We start from the raw sequence: 15,238 nt of genomic DNA on the forward strand, positions 1-15,238 counted from the left end.
AAGTGGTACTCATTCTCTCGATCTGTTTTGCCGCGCCTCCAAGTTACAGGAACGTAAGCAAACGAACATCGGTTGTCACAATTTCCATCTTCCAAATTCACTCGCAAGGAGTTGGGACTGAACCTGAAACCACGTGATTGTAAAGCGCGTTTCTTATCCAGACAACCATGGCTATCCTAAGTTTTTCTTTTTCTTTTTAATCTGGGTGGGGTTTTTAAGTTTTTGGGGGGAGTGGGGTTTACAGTTCATAATTTCAGCTTCGTTAATTGATTTTTAAGGCGAATACCTTAACGTGATGATAATTAAGTCAACACTTCACTGTTTGGCTGAGGCTCGACTAAACTTTCTTAAACTGCCACCACAAATTGCTAGGTATGTTCATTTTTTATCAACTAACGAAGATAAAATTCCTAATTGAAAAATATTCAGAAAAAAAGCGAAACCCCAGTTCCAAGAGAAGTAACCGACAACGAAACATCCACCAATCCAACCATCACCCCATGTATACATACATACATACATGAGTGTGTGTGTGGTAAGTAGCTTGCTTACCAGCCACATGGTTCTGGGTTCAGACACCCTGCGTGGCACTTTGGGCAAGTGTCTTCTACTATAGCCTCGGGCCGACCAAAGCCTTGTGAGTGGATTTGGTAGACGGAAACTGAAAGAAGCCCGTCGTATATATATATATATATATATATATATATATATATATATATATATATGTGTGTGTGTGTGTGTGTATGTATGTGTGTGTATATGTTTGTGTGTCTGTGTTTGTCCCACCAACGTCGCTTGACAACCGATAGTGGTGTGTTTATGTCCCCGTAACTTAGCGGTTCGGCAAAAGAGGCCGATAGAATAAGTACTAGGCTTACTAAGAATAAGTCCTGTGGTCGATTTGCTCGACTAAAGGCGGTGCTCCAGCATGGCCGCAGTCAAATGACAGAAACAAGTAAAAGAGTACAGAGAGTACATACACACACACATGCATGCACACACACATGCATACATACATACATAATACATACATACATACATACATACATACATACATACAAACAAACAACTTTCTTCAAAAGATTCATTTCAATTTAGGACCGAAAGAGCAAGGGTACCCACTAAATCAACGTGAAGTCAAATGAAGAGACTCATGATGTTTATATGCATTTTACTGTTATGGTAGACAAGCAGTTTACAGAGGCAACAAGAAGTGAAAGTAGGTGTGATTGTGTGGTGAGAAGCTTGCTTCCCAACTATATAGTTCTGGGTTCAGTCTCACAACGTGGCACCTTTGAGGAAATGTCTTCTACTATAGCTTCGCGCCGACCAAAGCCTTGTGAGTGGATTTAGTAGACGGAAACTAAAAGAAGCCAGTCATATATACATAAACCTATGTGTATATGTGTCTTCGTGTCTCTGTTTGTCTCCCACCACCGCCAAACAACCGATATTGGTGTGTTTACGTCCACGTAACTTAGCGATTTGGCATAAGAGACCATTTGACTAAGTACCATGCTTAAAAGACAAAATAATTACTGGGGCCAATTCATTCAACTAAAAATTTTTGAAGGCGGTGCCCCAGCATGGCCACAGTGTAATGACTGAAACACGTAAAAGATAAAAGGTAAATTATCCTAAGAAAGTGAAAGTAAACTGCGATAGAAACAGGAAGTGACGACAATGACATCCCAAAATTTCATAAAAAGAACATAAAAGAACTCTTACATTATGCTATTCCCAATGGCTACTACATGTATAGAACTTTCTAGTGATATGTTATTTCAGAAGTAGCAACTGAGACATTCCGCTCCAATATACTATACCCAGAAACGAATATCATTGAGAAGTGTCACTGCTTTCATGGTATATCAAACGCATATATGGTTTTCAAGTTATATTAAATATATATATATATGTACGTTCTGTACATTAGTTTTGTCACATATAGTGTTTATATAAAATTATGGGCTATCACTATCACCACTTCAAGTTTCCACTTTTTTTTTTACGGCGGTAAACTGCATGTTAACCTCCTCCTACATTTCCCATGTTTCTCAGCTTTTGGAAATCTTCGGATAACTGCTTTTTAAGTAATTGATACAGAGGTGTGGAGGCGCAATGGCCCAGTGGTTAGGGCAGCGGACTCGCGGTCATAGGATCGCGGTTTCGATTCCCAGACCGGGCGTTGTGAGTGTTTATTGAGCGAAAACGCCTAAAGCTCCGCGAGGCTCCAGCAGGGGATGGTGGCGAACCCTGCTGTACTCTTCCACCACAACTTTCTCTCACTCTAACTTCCTGTTTCTGTTGTGCCTGTAATTCAAAAGGTCAGCCTTGTCACACTGTTTCACGCTGAATATCCCCTAGAACTACGTTAAAGGTACACGTGTCTGTGGAATGTTCAGTCACTTGCGCGTTAATTTCACGAGCAGGCTGTTCCGTTGATCGGATCAACTGGAACCCTCGACGTCGTAAGCGACGGAGTGCCAACAACAACAACAGAGGTTGAGAATTGGACTAGAGAAATGCCTGTAGTATTTATGGCCTTAAAGAGTTTTGAGTTCAAATCTCTCCGAGAGTAATTTTGCCTTTCTTCCTTCCGGAGTTACTTAAAATAAAATACCAGTCAAGTACCAAGATCGAATACTGTAATACGTTTTCCTTCTGTATGAAAAGGAATTGTAACAGAATACATTTTATAATTCAAAATTGTTATAATTTGAATATGCTGCTGCTAAAATATTGTTTCAAATTTTGGCACAAAGCCAGAAATTTCAGGGAAGTGGGTGAGCCGATTACATTGACCCCCAACCGGAAGAAATGTCGCTAAGCATTTTGTTCGGCATGCTAACGACTCTGCGAGCTCGCTGCCTTGTTAGCTTCATAATTATAAGGTCACATAGGCAAATATCGACTACTGTAGTCTTGAGTCACCTCAAACCATGTGAGTCATATTGGATTGTTGTTATTTAATTCAACGTGAGCTTTTAAATCGGCAAATCAGTGATCAAAACATTCCTACCGTGACCACTCCGTCTACGGTACAACGTGATTTGAGGCAGATTCGGCTGTAATATCTAGCAGATCCTGTAACAATCAGGTTTTTATTCAAAACTGATTGAGGATCCAATAAATAAAACATAATAAATAAAACATCACACACACACACACACAATATATATATATTGGCGCAGGCGACAAGTTCAAAGACGCCATGTCCGGCCACTTAGAATAACGCACTCAAAGATGAGTTTGAGAATGAATAAAATATTTAATCCATAATTTGCTGACCAACGATTATGGTTTTATATATAAGTACCAACATCATAATTCGCTGGTGGACTCACGATTTCGCGGTGTGAAACAAGCCTGGCCTTTTAAATTGTAATTACAGCTTGCCCGATGGGCTTCCATTCTGTTCCCGCCTGCCCAATAAAGGCAGAAACAAATACAACTCACGGGCCCTTACTTTTGAGAGGATACACTTAGAAATTTGGTGAGGTGGAGCAAGTATGCTATCGGGAACCCCACTAGGGTATCCTCCCAAAATTGAAGGGGTCGTAGTTATCTTTCCTTCCGCCTTTATTGGTCAGGTGGGAACACGAAAGTTGTAATTATAATTCAAAAACCCAGTCTTATTTCACACCGTCACATTATGATGGTTTAGCGCGCGAGAGTGTTTATGTGTGTATTTAAAAAAAATTTTTAATATTAAAAAAACTTTTTTTATTGCCCACAAGGGGCTAAACATAGACGGGACAAGCAAGGACAGACAAAGGGATTAAGTCGATTACATCGACCCAGTGCGTAACTGGTACTTAATTTATCGACCCCGAAAGGATGAAAGGCAAAGTCGACCTCCATGGAATTTGAACTCAGAACGTAACGGCAGACGAAATACTGCTAAGCATTTCGCCCGGCGTGCTAACTTTTCTGCCAGCTCGCCGCCTTGCGTGTGTATTTTTTATTTATTTTGGTTAATGTTTACTATGTTACCATGACTGGGTAATAAAGTAAACATTAACCTTTATTTTTAATCGGTAGCAAGTTACAAAAGTTATTCAAGGACCATATCAGTGATAAGTTGCCTTGTACGAAACTCTCGGCTCTGAAGTTACATTTGTAACTTTTTGCCGATTGGTTCTCCAGAGGATGAGCCCTTGACTATTTAACAAGTTTCCTGCTTTAAAGAAAGAAGGAATGAAGAAAAAAAAAAAAAAAAGGAAAAGTATCACAGGAGTGGCTGTGTGGTAAATAGCTTGCTTACCAACCACATGGTTCCGGGTTCAGTCCCACTGCGTGACAACTTGGGCAAGTGTCTTCTACTATAGCTTTATGAGTGGATTTGGTAGACGGAAACTGAAAGAAGCCCGCCGTATATATATATATATATATATATATATATATATATATATATATATATATATATATATATATATATGTCTGTTTGTGTGTATGTATGTTTATGTGTTTTTGTTCCCCCATCATCGCTTGACAACCGATGCTAGTGTGTTTACGTCCCCGTAACTTAGCGGTTCGTCTAAAGAAACCGATAGAATAAGTACTAGGCTTACAAAGAATAAGTCGTGGGGTCGATTTGTTCGACTAAAGGCGGTGCTCCAGCATGGTCGCAGTCAAATGACTGAAACAAATAAAAGAGTAAAAGAGAGCTCTTTCATTTTTGAGAGGATGCTCCTCGGAAATTCCCGAAAGCACTCTTACCAAATTTCTGATTTCTGTCGCCTTAAAAAAAAAAGAAGGAATGAAAAAGAAAAAAAGTATCATGCACTCTTCTATTTTTGAGAGGCTGCTCTTTGGAAATTCCCGAAAGCAGTCTTGCTAAATTTCTGTTGGAGGCCCTGTACACACAGCGCGCGCGAACACACACACACACACACACACACACACACACACACACACACACACACAGACAGACAGACAGACACAGACACACACGTCTTTTTTGTTACATATTGTTTTTATTTAGAAATGGATACTCTGTCGGTTTTGAAAATAAATGAGTATTTCTTGAATTATAAGTATATATATTCGAGTATTCCACAGACACTTGTACAGCCACATATCAACGAGGTATGTCAGAATCGTGGAACCTCGAATAAAAATAAAGAATATGGTTTTATCTTTTATAACGCTTTGAATAAACACATCTCTTTGCGCTCAGGCCATCTCTGCTATTCATCGATTATAATTCTACTGAGATCTAGGACGGATTGACTCGTGCTTTATTTTATCAACCTCAAAAGGATGAAAGGTAAAGTTGACGGCAGCGGAATTTGAACTCAGGACGTAGAGAGGAAGATAGATAGACAGAGAGAGAGAGTAGTAACTAGATACCGTAAGGTAAGGTAATTCTGTCCGGCGCTCTAACGGTACTGCCAGTCCACCGATAAAATAAATGTCAACGAACTAGGATATATATATATATATATATATATATATATATATATATATATATATATATATATATATATATATATATATATATATATATATATATATATATATATATATATATATATATATATATATATATATATATATATATATATATATATATATATATATATATATATATATATATATATATATATATATATATATATATATATATATATATATATATATATATATATATATATATATATATATATATATATATATATATATATATATATATATATATATATATATATATATATATATATATATATATATATATATATATATATATATATATATATATATATATATATATATATATATATATATATATATATATATATATATATATATATATATATATATATATATATATATATATATATATATATATATATATATATATATATATATATATATATATATATATATATATATATATATATATATATATATATATATATATATATATATATATATATATATATATATATATATATATATATATATATATATATATATATATATATATATATATATATATATATATATATATATATATATATATATATATATATATATATATATATATATATATATATATATATATATATATATATATATATATATATATATATATATATATATATATATATATATATATATATATATATATATGGATATATATATATATATATATATATATATATATATTATCGGTACTACTAAAGCAGCGCGGACCCGAATGCGCAGTCGCGCGTCCGCGCTAGCTAGTCTTGAGTGGTCGATCCTAACCCTAACTCTATCCCTAACCCTAACCCTGTCCCTAACCCTAACCCTATCCCTAACCCGCGTGTGCAAATGAATACGTGTTTAGGGTTAGGGTTAGAGTTAGGATCGACCACTCACGACTAGCTAGCGCGGACGCGCGACTGCGCGTTCGGGTCCGCGCTGCTTTAGTAGTCCCTATATTATCGAGGAAAAACCTACGAAAGGCAGAGTGCCCCAGCATGGCTGCATGGAACCATATGTAGGGACGTGTATTTCTGCGTACGTGTGTGTGTGTGTGACTGAGTGTGAGTGTATGTAATGTCTAACATGCATCTGCAACAGACGCCAACTCTTTCGTACTTTCTCTCAAAAGGCGACGACGAAAGCATGCATTATAACTTTTACTCTCTCCCTGTTTATTTCTTTGTCGCTCTCTCGTTCTTTCCCTTTCCTCCCCTCGACGACAGACGCTACTGTAGCTACCTTCTCTCCTCCCCTCTACTCTCCTTCCTACTCTCTCTTTCTCTCTCACTCTTACTTTATCTCTCCACCCCCGCGTCATCGTTTCTATTTACACGCTGTCTTCTCGTCTTTTTCTTTTTCTCTCTGTAACTTCTTTACTCCTCCTCCGTCTTTTTCTCTGTATCTATCTTTATTTCTAACGGACGCCACATTATCTAATCACTCGCTTTTCAAACACACATCGTCCTTTTTATTTTTTTACACCTCATCTCTCTTACACTCCCTCTCTACCTCTCCCCCTCTGTCCTTCTCTGTTGCCCCCACGTCAGAAGCTTTCTAAATCTAATCATATTCCATTCTCTCTTCCCTCCTCATATTTCAGTTCCCCCATTTTCGATTTTCCTTTCTCCCCACCCTCTAATTTCTATCTTTATTATCTGCTCTTCTCCTACCCCACTGTCTTTCAACTCATCTTCTTCTCTTTCTCCTCCCCGCCTCTCTTTCTCACTCTCTCTGCCACCCTACTCCTCTTCACCCAACGCTTTCTTATCCTCTCATTACATTCGTTTTTCTCCTTTCTTTCTCTTCCCCCGTTTTTACTTTGTCTCTATCTAAATTTTTCTCTCCTTCCATACCGTTTCTAATAATTTTTCTTTCTCTTTTCCTTACCCTCCCCTCCACCGATATTTTCTCACGCTCTCTCTTTTTTTCTCTTACTCTCCTTCTTTCTCTCTTTCTCTCTTCATTCTTATCACTCTCTAATTCACTATCACGCCTTCTCTGTTTCTTTTTTTACTCAACTATTTTATCATCCTGCTCATGTCCTCCGTAATATATATCAATGTAACAAAGTCGAATCGCTTGATAGTGTGTTTTCGCCCTGCAGACATCTGACAACTGATCGGATATATTTATATATAAAATACATATATACTTATATGCATATAAATACAAACAAATAACTACATTTAAAGACACTCGCTCATCCTTTTGCTACTGCAGGTAACAATAATATTACTATTAATTTTTCTATTCTCAATGCCCTCTCTGTATACATATATATATATATATATATATATATATATATATGTATGTATGTATGTACATACATATATATTGTTTTGTTTTTACTGATATTTAGTAGGAGTCGCAAAGGGACTCAAAGACCGAAAGTTTCGTGTGTTGGTACTAAATAAGTGCCAACACACGAAACTCCCGGACCTTGAATCACTCAGTTACTTCTGCTAAATGGTAATAAAAATATACATATACTCATATTTTGAGTTCTATTTTTCCTGTTTGCATCAACATATATATATATATATATATATATATATATATATGTATGTATATATATAGCCATATTTTAATAATAATAATGTAATTGTTAATTTAACTTTCACCGTAACCTAACACATATTCCCCTTAAACCCTTCCATGCCTTTCATTTCTCTCCAGAGCCAGCCCCATGGCTTTCCATCTCTAATCGTCTTGTGTGGGGTTTGTAGACAAATGTAAATAGTGTATTCATTTTACAGCCACACGCATACGCACACGCACGTGTATATATATGTGTGTATATGTGGGTGTGTAGATATGTGTTTGTGTTTTGTGGACGTGTATGCATGTATATATACATATATATAATATAATATAATATATAAATATATATATGTGTGTGTGTGTGTGTATTCATGCACCTATGCATGTATTGATGATTTTTATCGTATCATGATACAGGGAGGGCTCATGTATTGTTTACATTTATGCATATATTGAGTGTATATACACATATTTCTTTAGAATACTGAGACTCTAATATATACCTGTCTGTGTGTATATATACATATATATATATATATATATAAACAACTATTCCGATTTGCAAAACGCATACATTATGTATGAGTTTATGTGTGTGTGTCTGTATGTGTACACACAATTATTTATGAATACATTTGTGTACACGTGTATAGATATGTATTCTACACACACATCTTTCATCTTTTACCTGTTTCAGTCATTCGATTGTGGCCATGCTGGACCATCGCCTTGAATTTTTAGTACTTATTTTTAAAACCTGTACTTATTTTATCAGATTATTTTGCCGAACCGCTAATGTTACAGGGACGTAAACACACCAACACCGATTGTCAAGCGATGTTGGGACACACACATATATGACAGGCTTTTTTCAGTTTCCGTCTGTCAAATCCACTCACAACGCTTTGGTCGGCCCGAGGCTATAGTTTGCCCAAGGTACCACGCCGTGGGACTGAACTCGGAAACTTGTGGTTAAGAAACAAGCTTCTTACCACTCAGCCACTCCTGTATGTATCTCTCCCCTCTCTCTCTGTACACAAATGTATTCATAAATGTGTGTGTATATATGTATCTCTATACATACATACATACATATATATGTATATGTATTATATTCAGACGTGTTTATTTGTATATGTGTGTATAGGTGTGTGTAGGACGGCTCTTACAAGACCCGTCATGTTTGTTTCCTTCATTTTGAAATCATCAGAGTACGGTCTGCTGAATTAAAATAAAAGCAATATGAGTAATCATTTAAGTGGCATTAGCTAAAGTAACAAATATTTCCAGTCCATGTTGTTGATTACTTTAACTTATGTTTCAATCAGGTTTTAATTGGCATTTATACACATGTATATAAACATCTACATATATATATAACAAATGGAGAACAGGTGTTAATCTATTACAGCAATTTCTAACTACTCTTAAATTGATTAACGAGTACATTATATCAATTTCAAAGAAACCGTTTTCTTTAGATGGATACTTTACAATGAAGGATGTTCTAAATAATTTAACATAGTTTAAAATTTTTTTAAATCTCAGAGCCAACATTTTCTAACATTCTGCTTAAGTACCTTATTCAACTGAATCTTACATATATTTCATATATATATATATATATATATATATATATATACTGCTTAGGCTTTGGAAGTCTAATAGCTTGGTGTAGATCTCAGTATACATATGCTTCAGAATGAAGTGTTAGTCGAGTACAGAGCGATGATAAACAAAAAAGATGACAAAGGAATGAATTATTCTCTCATGAATTTAGTTAGCCAGCTAGATAGATAGGTACAAGCATAGCTGTTTGGTTAAGAAATTTACTTCCCAATCGTGTGGTCTTGGGTTCAGTCTCAATGTGTGTCACCTTGAGCAAAGCCTTGTAAGTGGATTTGGTAGGTGGATACTGGAAGAAGCCTTTCAAATATGTATGTATACATACATATATGCATATGTGTTACCTTGTCTTGACATGTGATGATTGCAAGTGAGCATCACCACCATACAAGAACTGTTCCTCATTTCTGGTTTTCCATGAAAGACATGTCTGGCCATAGGGTAATATGACCTTGCTTGGAAACAGGTGAGGACTGGCATCAAAAGGGGAATCTGGATGTGGAAAAATCTGCCCCAACAAATTCTGCCTGACCCATGCAAGTTGACATTAAATGATGATGCCACTTGCACATTAATTTCTTGAGCAGGCTGTTCCATTGATCAGATCAACTGGAACCCTTGTTGTAACTGACGGAATGCCAGTAATGTATATACAAACGCACATATATTTTGTTGTGTTGTCAATATGGGCATGTCTCAGATGAGTAAAACATGGCTTTCAGGTTGCAATCAACACAGATTCAAAGCTTTATGGAAAGTTTCAAGCTCCTTTTGAGTCAGCTTGTTTCTTTAGTCTCTCATATATGACTGAAGCCTTCTTAATCCTCAAGTTGATCTGAGAATCTAGAGATTCATACATGGATACAAAGCTGCTAGGCATACAATCCACTGCATTAAGTTTGGTTCTACATGCAGCTCACCTGTAATACATATATATATATATATATATATACATGTGTGTGTTTAATATAGCACCTTAGTTCTTCTGCATCTGTATTTTAAGTTCAAAAGCATTACAGGCATGACAAGAGACCAATTATTCAGATTAAACAGTTTACTTGTGCAAATAACAGATAGATAACTAGATCACTGTCCTGAAATGCATAAGCATTTACACCTGTAAAGTGCATGGAGTAAAGGTGGAGTGGTTATATATCTCTTCTGAACCCTTTCACTGCCGAAATCAGATATACCAACTTAAAATTTCATTTTCCTTGACTGCAGAGAGCAGTTTTATATACTTGTCTATCTTTTGTTGAGGAATGTTATGTTTGGAGCTATTTTTAGTTGACATATATCAGGTTTGTTGAAGAAACATGACTTGCAGAAAGTACTAATTGTATTCTTTTGGTAGATATTTAGCATCATTACTGGAATAACCATGACATTTAATTTTGCAGTTAAAGGGGTTAACTCCATTTTCGATTTTAACTGGGACTGGTTCCACCAGAACACCATTTGAGCTGATGGAAGCCTTTATTTGTAAGGCAGACAAACCTATTGACAAACTTTTCCTTTTCTTGGATTCTCTACAGTGCATTTGTAGTCACTGTGTGAAAAACTTTCATTTGGTCAACAGATTCTTGAGAAAGGGAAAGTCTCTATTCTTGAAGTATATACTTCTCTTGCTACTGTCTGATACTGTGGAGGCGCAATGGCCCAGTGGTTAGGGCAGTGGACTCGCGGTTTCGATTCCCAGACTGGGCATTGTGAGTGTTTATTGAGTGAAAACACCTAAAGCTCCATGAAGCTCTGGCAGGGGATGGTGGCGAACCCTGCTGTACTCTTTCACCACAACTTTCTCTCACTCTTACTTCCTGTTTCTGTTGTGTCTGTAATTCAAAGGGTCAGCCTTGTCACACTGTATCACGCTGAATATCCCCGAGAACTACGTTAAGGGTACACATGTCTGTGGAGTGCTCAGCCATTTGCATGTTAATTTCATGAGTAGGCTGTTCTGTTGATCGGATCAACTGGAACCCTCAACGTCGTAATCTACTGAGTGCCAACAACTGTCTGATACTCAAGATCATACTTATGGTGCCTTTGCCTGGTCTGAAACTACATTGAGACTCTGATGCAAATGATTCAATATTAGTCTGTTGAATATCTGACCAACAGTATGAAAGTTACCATAGTTTGACTTGATGCCTTTCCTTCTTGTACAAAGAAATCAGTACTGCATCACTCCAATCTTTTGTAACTGGTGATCAATCTTTTGTAACAAGATCAGCCATTGTATACCTATCATGGTTAATAACTTTAGCTGGTATGCTATCAATTTTCTTTCTGTGTTTTCTTTAATAGCAGTGTTGATTTCCTCTATGTTAGGATTGTTATCCATTTCTTCAACAACATCTTCTACTGGAATGGGTTTTCTTTTATTCTTTTACTTGTTTCAGTCATTTGACTGTGGCTATGCTGGAGCACCACCTTAGGGGTTTTTAGTCGAACAAATCGATCCCAGGACTTATTCTTTGTAAGCCTAGCACTTATTCTATTGATGTCTTTGTTGAACTGCTAAGTTGTGGTGCTGTAAACATACCAACATCAGTTGACAAGTGATGGTGTGTGTGTGTGTGTGGGGGGGCAGTTTCCATCTATCAATTCCACTCACAAGGCTTTGGTTGGTCCGAGACTATAGCAGAAAACACTTGCCCAAGATGCCATGCAGTGGGACTGAACCTGGAACCATGTGGTTGGGAAGCAAGCTTCTTACCACACAGCCACACCTGCACCTAAAAGTTTTGTGAAATTCCTTTTCCATTTCTTCAGAAATCCCAAATTTTATTTAATTTGCTTTGCAGGAAGGACTGTTTCAACAAAGTTGCGTATTGTCCTTGCCTTTGAAACGCAGAGTAGTTGAGACAGGGACAACTGACGAAGGAGTATACTCTTTATGTTGCATGTCTCGTTTCTCTGTTTGTTTTTTCGTTGTTCGCAAAGAAGTTCGCTTTCCATTTGTTTTTATGTTTTCGTTTCTCATTGTGTTCAACGTTTTTTTGATGTCCTGTACCCATATATGCATGTATATATACATATATATGTAGGTATATACATATATGTATGGATCTATGCATATATTTATATATCATTTATATTATTATTAACACTCCTGTCACAGCGTGGAACCTTGAAGACTGCTAAAATGCAAGAAAGTATACTAGTCCCTTAATATTCAATATTTAATATTTCATTTATTCAATAAGACAATCAATACTTCATTTCATTTTACTGAATATATTATATATTCTATATCCTACATTAATATTATAAGAATATAAATAAAACATAAAAAAACAGACAGATTTGGAATTCCTTTGAATAATATATATATATATATATATATATATACATACATACATACACACACACACACCTTGGTTCGCATTTATGTGCTTACTCTGATATATATATATATATATATATAAATGTGCACATGCACTTGCACACATACATACATATATGCATACATGTGGCAAACTCATTAGTGTCAGTAGCATGAAAAATGCAGCCAGTACACACTGCAAAGTGGTTGGTGTTAAGAAGGGCATCCACCTGTAGAAACCATGCCAAAGCTGACATTGGAGCTTGACATAGCCCTATGGCTCACCAGATCCTATCAACCTAGCATGGAAAACGGACATTAAATGATGATAGGGATGATATATATTTCTTAAGTTTGCTAAAACTTGCAAAAGCAAGTTCTAGAATCATCAGAGATTTGGATGCAACCATGAAACACATCCGAAACATTAACGATTCTAGAAACAATTTTGCTTCTTTCCCTACCAGTCTGTCTGTATCTCTCTCTCTCTCTCTCTCTCCCTCCCCATACACACACATGTACCATCATCATTTTCATGCTCACTTTTCCAATACACTGTCTTACCATTTGTGCCTACTTTGTCAGTTTCAGTGCTCTGAGATCAATTTTCACCACTTCTCATATTTTTCTTGGTCTTCCTATCCACAGTGGTCTTACATTTGAATCTCCTGCTATTTCTTTCTTCACTCATCTGTTATCATTCATATGCATCACACATACATGTACATATGTATCTGTGTGTGTGTGTATCTATATGGGTAAGTATTTATGTGTATATATGTTTATATATATATATTCACACACATATATATACACATGCATATATGGATATACACATACATACATGCATCCACCCACTGACATATACACATATGTAATATAATGTAGTATATATGTATAGGCAGGGTCATCAATTATGAAATCATTATACAGTTTTTAATTTTGTTTTCATAACTTGGTCCTTAGACAAGGCACAAGTATGAGCTGTGCACTTTTGTTTGTTTGAGTTCAGTCCCACAGTGTGGAACCTTGGGCAAGTGTCCTCTAGTAATAGCCACAGGCTGGCCAAAGCATTGTGTGTAAATTTGGTTAACAAAGACTGGTGTGTGTGTGTGAGTGTGTCCCTTTATCTTGATATGGTGTGATAGTTGTAAATGTGTGTCATTGTCATATAAGCTGTGTTTTCCATTTTCAGTATTCTGTGAGAACATGTCTAGCTATGGGAGAGATATTACCTTGCTTGGAAACAGGTGAGGGTTGGCACTAGGAAGTGTATCTGGCTGTAGAAACTATGGTGAAGATGGTGATGTGATAATATTAAAGGTGCAGGCGTAGCTGTGTGGTAAGAAGCTTGCTTCCCAATCACATGGTTCCAGGTTCAGTCCCACTCCATGACGCTTTGGGCAAGTGTTTTTTTACTACAGTCTCAGGCTGACAAAGTCAGTGGATTTGGTAGATAGAAACTGAAAGAAGCCTGCTATATATTTGCGTGTATGTGTATGTGTGTGTGTGTGTGTGTGTGTGTCTTTGTCTTCCACCACTGCTTGATAACAAGTGTTGGTGTGTTTATATGCTTGTAACATAGCAGTTTGGCAAAAGAGATCGATACAATAAGTACCAGGCTTAAGAAAAAAACAAAAAAGTACTGGGATCTATACATTCAACTAAAAGTTCTTCAAGGCGGTGCCCCAGCATGGCCCCGGTCAAATGAATGAAACAAGTAAAAGTTAAAAGATAACATTCAGAGGAGTTTTGCAACATTATTGTCCTCAGTTGAAATGTATTATAATTACTTATTGATCATTAAAAAAATTCACCCTGTTTCAATTTGCAATCTACAGCCAGCCACCTTAAGGATTGAGACACAGGAAGCAGCTGCCCGGGGCTTCACTCGTCTGGGGGAATCACACTGCTAATTTAGGTATATTGTGGTTGTGTTTATAGTGGCTCTATTGCACTGCTTTGTCCAGAGACCTTTCATGCTGTTAAGACAGCCCAACTACGATTAGGATACAACTGCAAATTAGTTGCAAAATGTATTTCCAGAACTTAAAAATCACAACACAATTTGCTTATGCTACAGTGGCAACAGTATACTCACAGTTTATGATTTCAATAATAAATCTCAGTCTAGTATTGTAATAAATTTTTTCACTTCCCCCTTTTGCAGATTACCAGATATAGAACTAAAGGGATATTTTTCAGTTTAAGCTCTGAAGCAGGAAATTTTTCAAAATGGAAAATAAGTTGATTGATTCCTTTGTGTTT

At 36.2% G+C, this 15,238-nt stretch overlaps 1 protein-coding gene across 8 annotated transcripts in view; it reads left to right on the forward strand.

The window, feature by feature from the left end:
• The window catches only part of LOC106872834 (putative protein phosphatase 2C T23F11.1), a 228,587-nt gene that overhangs the window by 26,343 nt on the left and 187,006 nt on the right, over positions 1–15,238 (forward strand). Inside the window, exon 1 of one of the 8 annotated variants that reach the window (XM_089355468.1) lies at positions 6,891–7,695. The exons of 5 other annotated variants lie outside the window; for them this stretch is intronic. The gene's annotated coding sequence lies outside the window, so the exon portion shown is untranslated. Of the gene's footprint in view, positions 1–6,890; positions 7,696–15,238 lie in introns of those variants that run through there. 2 more of the 8 variants (XM_089355464.1, XM_014919965.3) reach the window with 2 other exon arrangements.

Source organism: Octopus bimaculoides, chromosome 7 (genome assembly GCF_046866305.1).
Source record: "Octopus bimaculoides isolate indiv1 chromosome 7, ASM4686630v1, whole genome shotgun sequence".
Taxonomy (NCBI): Eukaryota; Metazoa; Mollusca; class Cephalopoda; order Octopoda; family Octopodidae; genus Octopus; species Octopus bimaculoides.